The sequence below is a fragment of the Ostrinia nubilalis genome, chromosome 6 (assembly GCF_963855985.1).
Source record: "Ostrinia nubilalis chromosome 6, ilOstNubi1.1, whole genome shotgun sequence".
NCBI classification, from domain to species: Eukaryota; Metazoa; Arthropoda; class Insecta; order Lepidoptera; family Crambidae; genus Ostrinia; species Ostrinia nubilalis.
Window position 1 is genome coordinate 13,482,071 of NC_087093.1, and position 12,062 is coordinate 13,494,132.

Consider the following 12,062-nt stretch of genomic DNA (forward strand, 5'->3'; position numbering starts at 1 on the left):
AATAACTTTCTACCCCTTTTTAACATAGTTAGGGGGTGCATTTCACTAAAATACGAAACACATCTTCCATTAATTCTGTTACAGAATGCTTATGCGAAATTTGAAGTAGATTGAACGAAGGAATCTCGTTATCCCATACAAACTTTGCCCCCCCTTTTTACCTCCTTAGGGGTAGAATTTTGGAAAATCCTTTCTTATCAGATGCTTACGTCTTACAAAGAATACACCGTCCAAGTTTCAGGTCTCTACGATCAGCGGTTTAGGCTGTGCATTGATCCATCAGTGGCGCGCGCAGTACTTGATCATTATTTTGCTGCGATGATATTTTAAAACTGAGATATCTTCTAAGATATTTATTGAAATCGAATGGTGTAAAGGCCAAGTATGTTTAAAATTAAATACTTGTGATGAATAACTTATTTATTTGGATAAGGATTAATATCATGTTTATGAAAAAACCTGCGCAAATAATGCATTAATTTAAAACAGATTTCTTTTTGCATAAAAAGGGTTACTATGAGCCAACCTTAAAAGATAGACATATGCTATCGCGGACTTTTTTTTAGAACTTTTAAAGGGGAACAATTCTGTCATACATGATTTTTGCGAAACTTTAACCGTTTACGCAGCGTCAGCTCTCAAAAGGAAAAAAATCACTGATTTGAAACATTCTTCATTAGTGCTCCGCTCCTATTGGTCTTAGCGTGATGATATATAGCCTAAAGCCTTCAGGAACTAACGGGCTATCCAACACAAAAAGAATTTTTCAAATCGGTCCAGTAGTTCCTGAGATTAGCGCGTTCAACCAAACAAACAAACAAACAAACAAACAAACAAACAAACTCTTCAGCTTTATAATATTAGTATAGATAGATATCTTAAAACTTCTAAATACATAGTGCTTATTAGTTACTATTTACCCTTGAAATTATTGAAAATCGCTTCGATTTTGCAGTCACGAGAGAGCTGACTCTCGTGTCTCAGACATTCTGGGTTCGACTCCCATATGGGGCTGTCTATGCGAAGAACACACTTAGGAGATATACCAGACAAGTTCAATCGCAATAAATATTCATTAGCCTACCTAATTGTTATAAAAGTTAAAACCACGAAATTAGAATAATAAATGTAATTTTCTAAATAATCCACTTCTATCGTTCTACTAGTACAAAGCTCAAACTCCTACAATAATAGCTTGTTTTAAAATAACACGTAACTTACAAAACTTTGTCGAATTTATTAGAAAGCAGTTCAATAAAGCTTTTGCAAGGAGCTTGCAGAATGTGCAATGTGCATTAAATTGAAATAGAAATAAATTTCACGTCAGGGAAAGCTGTAACACTACTACGGCCCGTATTGTAGAACCGAACTCAGGATTTGATGGTACTCTCAACTTTTCTTAAATATTTATTAATAGGTACGCCATTAAAATTGATCTAGACCCAAGGAAAGAAAAAGGCTCATTAATAAAATATATTTAATGAAAACTAAAGATTAAAAGAAGATAAATATACCTATTCATTGAATTCAATTCAACACTTCTTTCAAGAACACATTTCTACCTTAAATGAGGTTTTTATTTACGTACAATGAAAGGTGGATGTATACTGAAATTAAAATGCTGATACGTACTCGTATACTCAAATGTCTCAACGTCTGGCATTCTCTATAAGTAGGTACTCAAAATATTTTGTTATCACTGACGAGTCGAATTAGGGAACAAATCTTACTGTTATTTAACAAAGTTGAAGTCATAGTTGAAGTCAACTTCAAATAATTGCAGTATCAATACTGCAATAGCTTTCTAAATACGGGCCCGCGGCTACGCAACGGACGCGCGCTGACGGATTGGCTGGTAGGGGCTCTCGTAGCGCCGTAGCTTTCGTAGTAGCTACGGCACTTTCGTAGTGGCTAAAACAAATCGTAGCTCTCTGTGGCTTTTTTGTAATCAATTGAATTGAATTGATAAGCTTGTAATTGGTACGAGAGTTCCTGAAATAAGATGGAGTCGTTCTCATCTGATAGCAAGTGTTCATGATATTTATGATACTTAAAATAAGCGAGTGTGTTTTGTTTGATATTGATTTATGTCATTAATTATAATAATTTTATCTTGTTTATTTTTCGTACGTCATGAAGTTACGTCTTTTTGTACGTCAGTGATCTAATTTATTTGCCTTATTTATAAATACATATTAGATTAATAAATGTGCCTAGATCGGTATGCAAATAATAGTATAGCGTAAGCGTTTGTATTATGGCCAAATCACCATCTACGTGGAAGTATTGAAAATACAAACAGGAAGATAAACAAAATTTAATGCACACTCAAAAGTTAATTTGTTTATCCGCGTAAAAGGTAAAACCTCTAAATCCCCGAATTGAAACGCGAAGCTCGGGGTCAAAATTCCGAACGCCAATAAATTTCAAACAATCGATTCACGGCAATCGCTGACATTAAGCGGAAAGTATACAATAATCCTGCGAATGATTATCAGGAGCGGTGGCAAACAGTTCCAGGTGCTGGGATCCAGCGCTTTAAGGATTTAGCCGAGGATTTGCTTTCAATATTAGCCGCCGGCCGCCGGGGCAGCCCATTCGGTTCCGCCCGCACCTTTTTTATTATTTTGTCGCATCGTTTTGGCTCTAAATGGAATCATTCCGCCATCTACATTTTTATTTTTCAATTGCTCTCCGATTAGTGGGATTAGTCGTATCGCTTTCCGATTCTTTGCTCATTTTGGTGGGCCGCGGACTCAGCGCCGCGATGAACAATCGTTTTCGCGGATGACGTCATTGGCAGTTGGGTCCACGAAAACATGAAGTGTTTGCTCATTTATCTGTGAGTCAATGCTGAGTTTTTATTTGCTGTTTAATTAGACAACGGCGTATTTGCTTACCGTTTCGAATGTTCTTTCGGGTAAGCACGTGTGAGGTGGTCACGTCTGCGCGGGCGTCACGGTGTTATCTTTATGGCCGCAAACATAATGTTTTTTATTTTATCAAGGATCGCCTCGCTTGCTGAGGTCTGGGGTATGTGTACAACGTGATATCATATCAACCCTTAGGCGCTATATTATGTTTACACACAACTAACAGAAAACGTCATATCAACATGCATTATACAAATGTGTTACCAAGTTACTTCTTAACAAAAATATTGTTTTATAAGCTGACGAAAGCAGCAGTAAAGCTGTGTGGTCTAATTATTGACGTAGATGCGTTAAATTATTAATGTAAGAGTTATGAAAAATATAATGTTTTACTCGTATACTCGTATTAAGTAAGTTTAACATTACTTTGTGGATATTGGACTTAAATGAAGCCATCTATCTAAATATTGTAGGTATTTATTGTACGATAAAAATTATAAATATCCGTGGATTTTTTACGCAACGCCAAACTAAGCAAACCAAAATAGGTAGGGAAATAGGAACCGTATATGAATGCAGTTTAGTTAAAATAAAACTTTTTGAAACAATCATGTTAAATGTTCATTTACACAAATGTTTCAAAAGGATCGAAAACATCATTCCGTCAAAACATATACGTATGTGTGATTAGAATACACGAAGTGGCAAAATACAGTACCTCCACTTTAAGTGCTATCACGATGGCAGGTCCCACAGAAAATGTGCGAGTGCTATCACCCTACATACATTAAAGATGCGCACAAACAGGTACGCACTCACCATGTCAATAGTTAGCCGAGAGAAGAGGGAACGTTCGGGAGGAAAGGATCAAATCGGGATTAGAGGAACGACAACCAATCAAGGGTAACTGGACTGATATACCTACATGAAATAAATAACTTAAAAAGCTCCAACGCATTCTCGACCGTATGCTGTGGATGTAGAGCACAAGATGAACTGCGGTTGCGAGTTTATTGATGTTTTGTTTGGGAGGGAGGCGATGGATGGGGAGATGCAGCCTCCAGACAATCTTACAAGTTAATTGTGTTCCGTGCCTCGGGCCTGACTACAAAATAATATCGTGTTCAGTACGTACGCTGTAGCTGTGCTGCTGAATTATTTCGTAGAGACAGCGTCTGGATGCATGAAACTTTAATAGCGCTTTATGTTACGATAGTGAACTTAGGACTTTTATACATGAACGCTAGATTTTGCAAAGATTTATTTATATTTGTTACTGTTTTGCACAAAATACACAATAAAAAACTTTGCTAGTTCCGAGAGGCATGTGGTACATTATAGATACAAAGTATCTAGGTACGTAGAAAATCATTCTAGATTTTATTTGAATGAATACTTACTTTCAAATAAAACTAATGTCTGCTACTATTAGTTCTTGTAATAGAGAAAAAAAAAACATTTATTTATTAATTAATAAATACAGAAATACAAAGTTCATTCTTAATTGAACTGAATCAATGTCTGGAAGATACGAGTACATTTAACAAAAAACATAACTAAGATCTGAAAAAGAGGTTATTCGAGGCAAAATAACCATTTCTCTTTGTGACTCGACACAGGGTAACGACCTAAAATAGCCCACAAAATTGTCTACGTAATATGTAAAATAAGTTTTACAACACGTATAGAAAGAGTCCGATCCGAATTCGAGTTGCAGACCATAATTTGAATGGTAATTCTATAAGAGCTTCCTATTGTACCACTTCCACGAAAGGAAAACTGAGATTGCATTTCAAATAGCCAACTCAACTTGCACAGAATAAAGAAACAGTCCTCTAAAAAACTAAAATGGCTTTAAATCATTCTACCGAGTTTGCAGAAACAAAGTAGCATGCAAGTATTACATATAGTATGCTGTGTGCAGTAGGGCGGGCGACTTGGGCGGGCGGGCGGTAGGGCGGGGGCACTAAATAAATACGAGACGAGGATTTATTACAAACAATACTCGACTCATGCAGATACATTTCTTTCCAAGAGCTTACACGTTCTGGAATGTAAACGTATACAATAAGTTTATTCAAGGGAATATGGAGTCAAGCCAGAAAACGAGCTTGATAGAAAGTTAAGCGGCTCTGTCTCCCAGAACAATTAATTAGGGTCTTTAGGCAGATAATATAGTGGTTTGGGTTTGGTAAACGATGGTAAAGACTAGAAGAAGCCAGTATAGTTAGGCCCGATTCGGTATAACTGGCACATTGACAGTTGCAGTATGGGAAATATGTCAAAACTGACGATTTATTGTGAGATTAATATTTACTCTTGTTTGGTCGAATCCACCCTTAGTGATAAAAAGGCGAGTATAAAGGCCTATGAATATTAAACTGATAATTTTATTTAATAAATTGTGGTAATATCAAACTTAAAATATGCTAAGTTTCATTTCATCACTAATTGAACGATTTCAGTATTTCAATACTATTCTCATTGATTGTAAGAAGGTGTACTTAGTTAATTCTTAAACAATTCTTCGCGACATTGTAGTCTCAGATTTTTTAAAATTCTTACTAACGTACCCATTAAATAATTTGCTACACGTAAAAGATATCACAATAAAAGAAGTTGAACTTAATTGAAAGTTGGTAATAAAAGTCCTTTCACTAAAATTATTCTCCCGTTCCGAAGTGAAATTAAAAACCAATTGGCTTTTATCTCTACAATAAGGGCATAAAGAGTCTAATTCCAACATTTATGATAGGTGATACCCAAGGTTCGAGTGGCAGAGGGTCGTGGGGGGAAGGAGGGAGAATGAAGATTTACGAACCAGGCATAACGAGCGCTAGATGAGGCGTAAAGGAGCCCAATCCTGGTTATTATACGTACTGAACTATATTTTTAGGCACTACGCGTAATTTTTGCTTTCAGAAATTTTTGATTATGAAAATGAAATGTTCGTGTCGGAACAATGTCAAGCTTACACGTGTTACACGTTTCTAATATTAATATCACAACTTTTTAGTTACTTACTAAATGCCTCAGATCCATCTTCATTATTTATATTAAAGGTTTTATGAAATTGTTCATGGGTGCTAAATTCAAATATAACTGTTACGGTCAAAGTGATAAATGTGAAAATTATGAATAATCGCCGGTTATTATGAATAATCACCGCATGATTTGGTAAATGTGATTAATATGAGGTCATTTATGTGTGTATAAAACTAAATAGGCGGCTTAGGGGTGGCCCAAGGGCCACCCCCGCCGCACCTTAACCTATTTTTCACTTTAAATCAAAACATTATGTTATAGGCATCATGGAAAAGTAATATTATGCAAGAAACATTCCAAACTCATTATGCCAAATTATATTAATATATTATGATATCAAAACGTTCAAAAGTTTGGCTGTACACTAGCACGTACACAAAATGTTGTTCTCTTTTATGAAATTTGTTAGTACTAAGGTTGAATTATCAAATAATCACTGTTAAATGTGATTAATTTATCACTTTTACCGCGACTGTCGGTAATTATTCATAATAACCGGTTATTATTAATAATTTTCAATTTATCACATTAACCGTAACATAACTACAAAAACCAAAATATTATCATTTAATTATTCCTCTTTAATTAATACTTTTTCTTCAGCGTTTTTCCGTTTGTTTTTTAAACAATTGTTTTTCTCCTAGGAAGAAGAGGCATCAGATTTAATAAATAAAAAACACATATTTCACATTAATAACGCATTAATTAGTAGCAGGCAAATGGAGAAATCTTCACTTATTAGCCATTCCAAAACCATTGGAGCTAAAAAAACACAAACATGGCGGCGGTAGTTAGCAGAAGGGTTGTACAGACACGTCACTAATTTATGGATTAAGCACATTTGCAAAATGTAATTTGTATTCATTAAAACGACGCCGCTACGTGGAATGTTTTAAACGCTAAATATCGTGACTTGTAAAAAATATTGCGGAGAATTTTAAATGAAACCCCTAGTGTACATTATGTGCTGGTGTTATATAAGAACGGGATATAATGAGGACGTGTATGTTCTCTGAAAAGGGCCTATCTATACTAATATTATACTTCGTATCTCTCCCGAAGATGATTACGTTTTACATGCAGCAGTACCTGGGATGATGCCGTCCTTATCACACTTTTAGAGAATATTTATTTAAAAATATAAGTTTTAAATATAATAAAGTACGTGTTTTGACTCCTCAGCACCGTAGTACATTCCGCGGTCGCCATATTTCTTGTCATTACTTGTGTTGGTGTTCGTCCGACTCACACGTACTTTTTCAAGAAAAATAACTTAGCGTGAAAATGGGTAAAAGCAAACGATCAAGTAATGGTGATAATAGTGATATGGTGAAAAGTTTGTTAAGAATCCTCGCATGTACATAGACAACGACAAATTATACTTTTATCTGATGATGATGAATCAGAAAAAACATCGTTGTCTCCATCGTGCAGTCACTGCAGATTTGCAGACATACATACATACATATTTAAAACATTCTGGTAAGTTGTGAATCGTGTATTTTGAAATTGTTATGAAATAATGTGAATAATTTCTATTTTTTGTATTAAAAATGAATATTTTTAACTACCCTCCGTGGTAATACTTTGTGTCCCGACTTAATCGTGTGTGGATACTAAACTACACGTACAAAAATCGTGTTATATAAAATACATAAACATCCCGACGTAAATCGTGTGTGGATGCTTTATTGCTTATCCCGGCGTATATCGTGTATGGATACTAAACTACACGTACAAAAATCGTGTTATACAAAATACATAAACATCCCGACGTAAATCGTGTGTGGATGATTTATTGCTTATCCCGGCGTATATCGTGTGTGGATACTAAACTACACGTACAAAAATCGTGTTAATTACAAAATACATAAACATCCCGACGTAAATCGTGTGTGGATGATTTATTGTTTATCCCGGCGTATATCGTGTGTGGATACTAAACTACACGTACAAAAATCGTGTTATACAAAATACATAAACATCCCGACGTAAATCGTGTGTGGATACTAAACTACACGTACAAAAATCGTGTTATACAAAATACATAAACATCCCGACGTAAATCGTGTGTGGATACTAAACTACACGTACAAAAATCGTGTTATACAAAATACATAAACATCCCGACGTACCTATATCGTGTGTGGATAAGACATTTTTAAACTGATTGCATTTTGCTTTGATTATTTTCCTAACGTATTATCTTATAACGTGGGTAGACGTATCAACACGTCGTAAAATAGTATAACATAATTATAAATATAATAATATACAATATACATGGGGTATTTATAATTTGTTACCCTATCAAATACAAAAATCTTTATTGTGAAGTATCACTAATAGAGCATACAATAATTACCTACATCAGACGAAAATACCGGGTATTTTTCAAGTCAAAGCCTTTCAAAGACTTTCACAAGAATCTAGCAACAGGTTGGAAAATATTGATTAATGGATTTCCAACCTACAAATAAAAAAGACTTGATGAAACATTATTTACTTGCTAAAAATTGCGCATAATAATTACTTCAACAAAGGCAGCAATACAACTGAACATCTGATTCTGCTTCTGTTTGCTGTACGCATCCTTATTGCAACTGATTTCACCGAGCCTTCAATATGATTTGATGAGCTATGTCACAAATGGAATAATATTCCGTAAAGAATTATGAAAACCTTGAGCGATGCTGGCGGTTTCTTTGTGACACTCCATGAAAGAAATCAAAACGAATCTCTTGTTTGGGTCAGATTTATCAGACCACTCGAAATCATCTATGACTAATATAATTCAGTAATACCAGCCCAGCACGTCTACAACTCATCAGACTTTAAACGCAAGGGGGGCATTGTGAGCGAGCGGCAGCCGCTGAGCAGCGAGTGAACCCCGGCCAGCCCAGCAGCCGCCGGCTCCGCCGCCGCCGCCTGCGCCGCGGGGCCGTCTCCGGTTAACCCGAGACCCAACTATCATCAACCGAATCGGAGATGATAATTTTCTTCAGCAGATAGGCACCAAGGTGCTAGTAGCTGGTAGACTTAAATACTACTAAAATAAATGGCTTACCTAACATAACAAAATTAAATGATACTACTATTTTGTCCTGGATCAGGGTTATAAATTTCGATTTTATACTTAACCATGCCAAGTTGGAGTACCCCAATGTAGGTCACATATTACACCTGAGGGGAGTAGTAGGTATATTCGACAACTGTACAAAAGCCAAATTGTAGACATAGATTTATTCTAAAAAAGGAATTAAATAAATTAATTAATATTAACTATTTTAAAATACAATACTACCACTGACTTTACATTATTAATTAGATAACAATATATTTTATTATGTGAAAACCTTAGATTTGAAAGACTCCTATCTTTTATTACCAATTGCTGAAAATGGATGAATTTGGCTTCGTTTGTCATGGAACTCCAAGCACTTTAATATTCAGTTGTTTGAATTTCTTCGTGATCGATCGTTTTTGTCTTACATCCGCACGGTGCCTTTTGTCTTTATAAAATTATTAAAACCAGTTTTACACTTTTTGCAATCACTCGGCCATCTATCTGTACCAATACCTGTACCAATTTTTATGTATTGGAACGGTCAGAATGCTGGAATAATATTCAAACAACGGGAGATTTATAAGAGCAACTAGGGTAGGAGGACAAAAGAATTTTTATCCAATCAAAATAATAATGTTACCTACATTTATAAAATTTACATTTTTAATACGATAGAAATGAATTTAACTTAACAAAAGTGCAAGACACTAGTAAGTAATGCTAAAAACTACAAAAAATATCATTCGAGTAATTTGCTTCATTCTTGAGGTTATTAACCTCAGCGTGCCCCGCCGTTAAAATTACGGCTGGATGTACACGAAGTTACCGGGAAAAACATCTTGGCACTCAATTACTCAAATAACTACAATAAACATTATAATGCATCTGCCAAGTATTTAAACATAATTCAGCATGGTGGAGACTGGAGAGATTACATTGACACAGCACATCATGTACCGTGCAATCAAATGATTTGTTTCGATGCCTCAACCACTGGTCAACCTCAACCGCAATCGCGCAACGTGTAACAGCCATTGGAAATTGGTCCCAGTTACAGTTCCTTTTACATTTAAATACCCTGGAATTGCTCGCTGCACTCTATGATCTTGAAACATTTGCATCTCACCTACTTATTAAGAATAGACAATGCAACGGTTATTGCATACAGCACACAAATTTAAATAATATTGCTCGAGAGTTACGAGTATGGAATTGGTGTGGTTGGGTGTGAAAACGTGGTCACAGATTTCGAATCTCATCAATCAAATATAGACACGTACTATGAATTTAGCAGACTACGCATTTACAGAAATTACATTACCTTTTAGTATTCCAGAATTCGTCTTATTTGCAAGTACATTTACTATTCAAAATTACCAATGTTCTACGAATGCATCTTGGGAGTTAGACCCTATTTCCGAAGTTATTGATACTTTCACATTTAATGTAACTCTCTAAAGTTTTATACAAAAAAAATAAAAAAAAAATAATAGTAGTACCATTCTGACCTACTACCGTGGTACCTATTGTGGTCAAAGCTCCTCGTTTCAAAAGTCATACGTTTTGAACCTAACAAAAATCTGTTGTGTTCGCCCTTCAGAGTTGATCATCCTCTCCATGCGTATTTAACCCTGATGGTCGGCAACTTATCAGGCAATCGCTGTTGAGGCGGGGCGCACCTACTAATTCTCTGGATATGTTAATGACATCTTTCTCACATAGTGCATACTAATATTATACAATATACTTAAAGTCTAAAATCATGGTTGTAATTCAAATTCAGGTCATTTATTGGAATACTCAACGGACAACAAATTCAATTATTCTGGTGTTAGTTACAGTACAGTACTCTCAATGGTTACCGTTTGACTTTATCTATACTGTTATATCAGGATATTACTACTAATGACTGTATCAAAAGTTTTCTCAAAAGCTTGTTTCTCCTCAGACCGCCTAAATATGACACTACTTGGTATTAAATTATCATTTCCCTGAAAAAAAATACAGTTTACCTCTTCTAGTTCTGGTTTCTGCACAGATAATGAATCCTCCGAGTTTATCTAATAATATTACTAATAATATTTTATTGTATCCAGACTAAATATAAATTAAAGTAGGTAGATGAAATTGATGAAAACATTAAAACCGGACTCGATTAATTTTAACAACCATTTATTATTGTACCTATATATTATTACCGTACATTATGGAAAACCTTGTACTATGCCCAGTATTGCCCAGCCTCAACACTTAAATCTTACATTGACAGGACTATTGGTATACGCACAGATGATAATCTTTTTGTCAGTTACCAAAAACTACTTAAAAAGTGGTAACTCAGTGGAACTTCAAATTTGATAATATCGATTTTTATAGCGCTCATAATACCCGCCATTCGGGCTTCGTCTGCGTCCACCGGACTGGCGTTAATTTAATAATAATAATAAAGAATTTAAAATTTGTAAGTCATTCGTAAGGCTTGCAAGCTAGTGGACCTAATCTTGTCAAGTAGGCATTTCTTAAATATTAGACTAGAAACTTACTTAATTTAACTTTTTGTGTGATTGTGATTTTGTTAACTGTTCGTTTCAAAACCATCATTAATTATTACGAATGTTTTGTTTATTTACTAAAATACCTTGAACAAGTTAATAGTTTCTACGGTTGTAATTTTTTCGATGCTCTAAACATCTGCATGTAAAACGTAATCATCTTCGGGAGAGATACGAAGTATAATTAAGAATCAAACGAACTTACCTGTGATGTTTGATATCTAATTATACGAGTGTCTTGACCGAAGATGATTACAGTCCCACCTCACCCGAGAATAATTACCCTTAACCGATCGAAAAAATTTGCTCTAAAATAATGACAAGAAATATGGCGACCGCGGAATGTACTACGGTGCTGAGGAGTCAAAACACGTACTTTATTATATTTAAAACTTATATTTTTAAATAAATATTCTCTAAAAGTGTGATAAGGACGGCATCATCCCAGGTACTGCTGCATGTAAAACGTAATCATCTTCGGTCAAGACACTCGTATAATTAGATATCAAACATCACAGGTAAGTT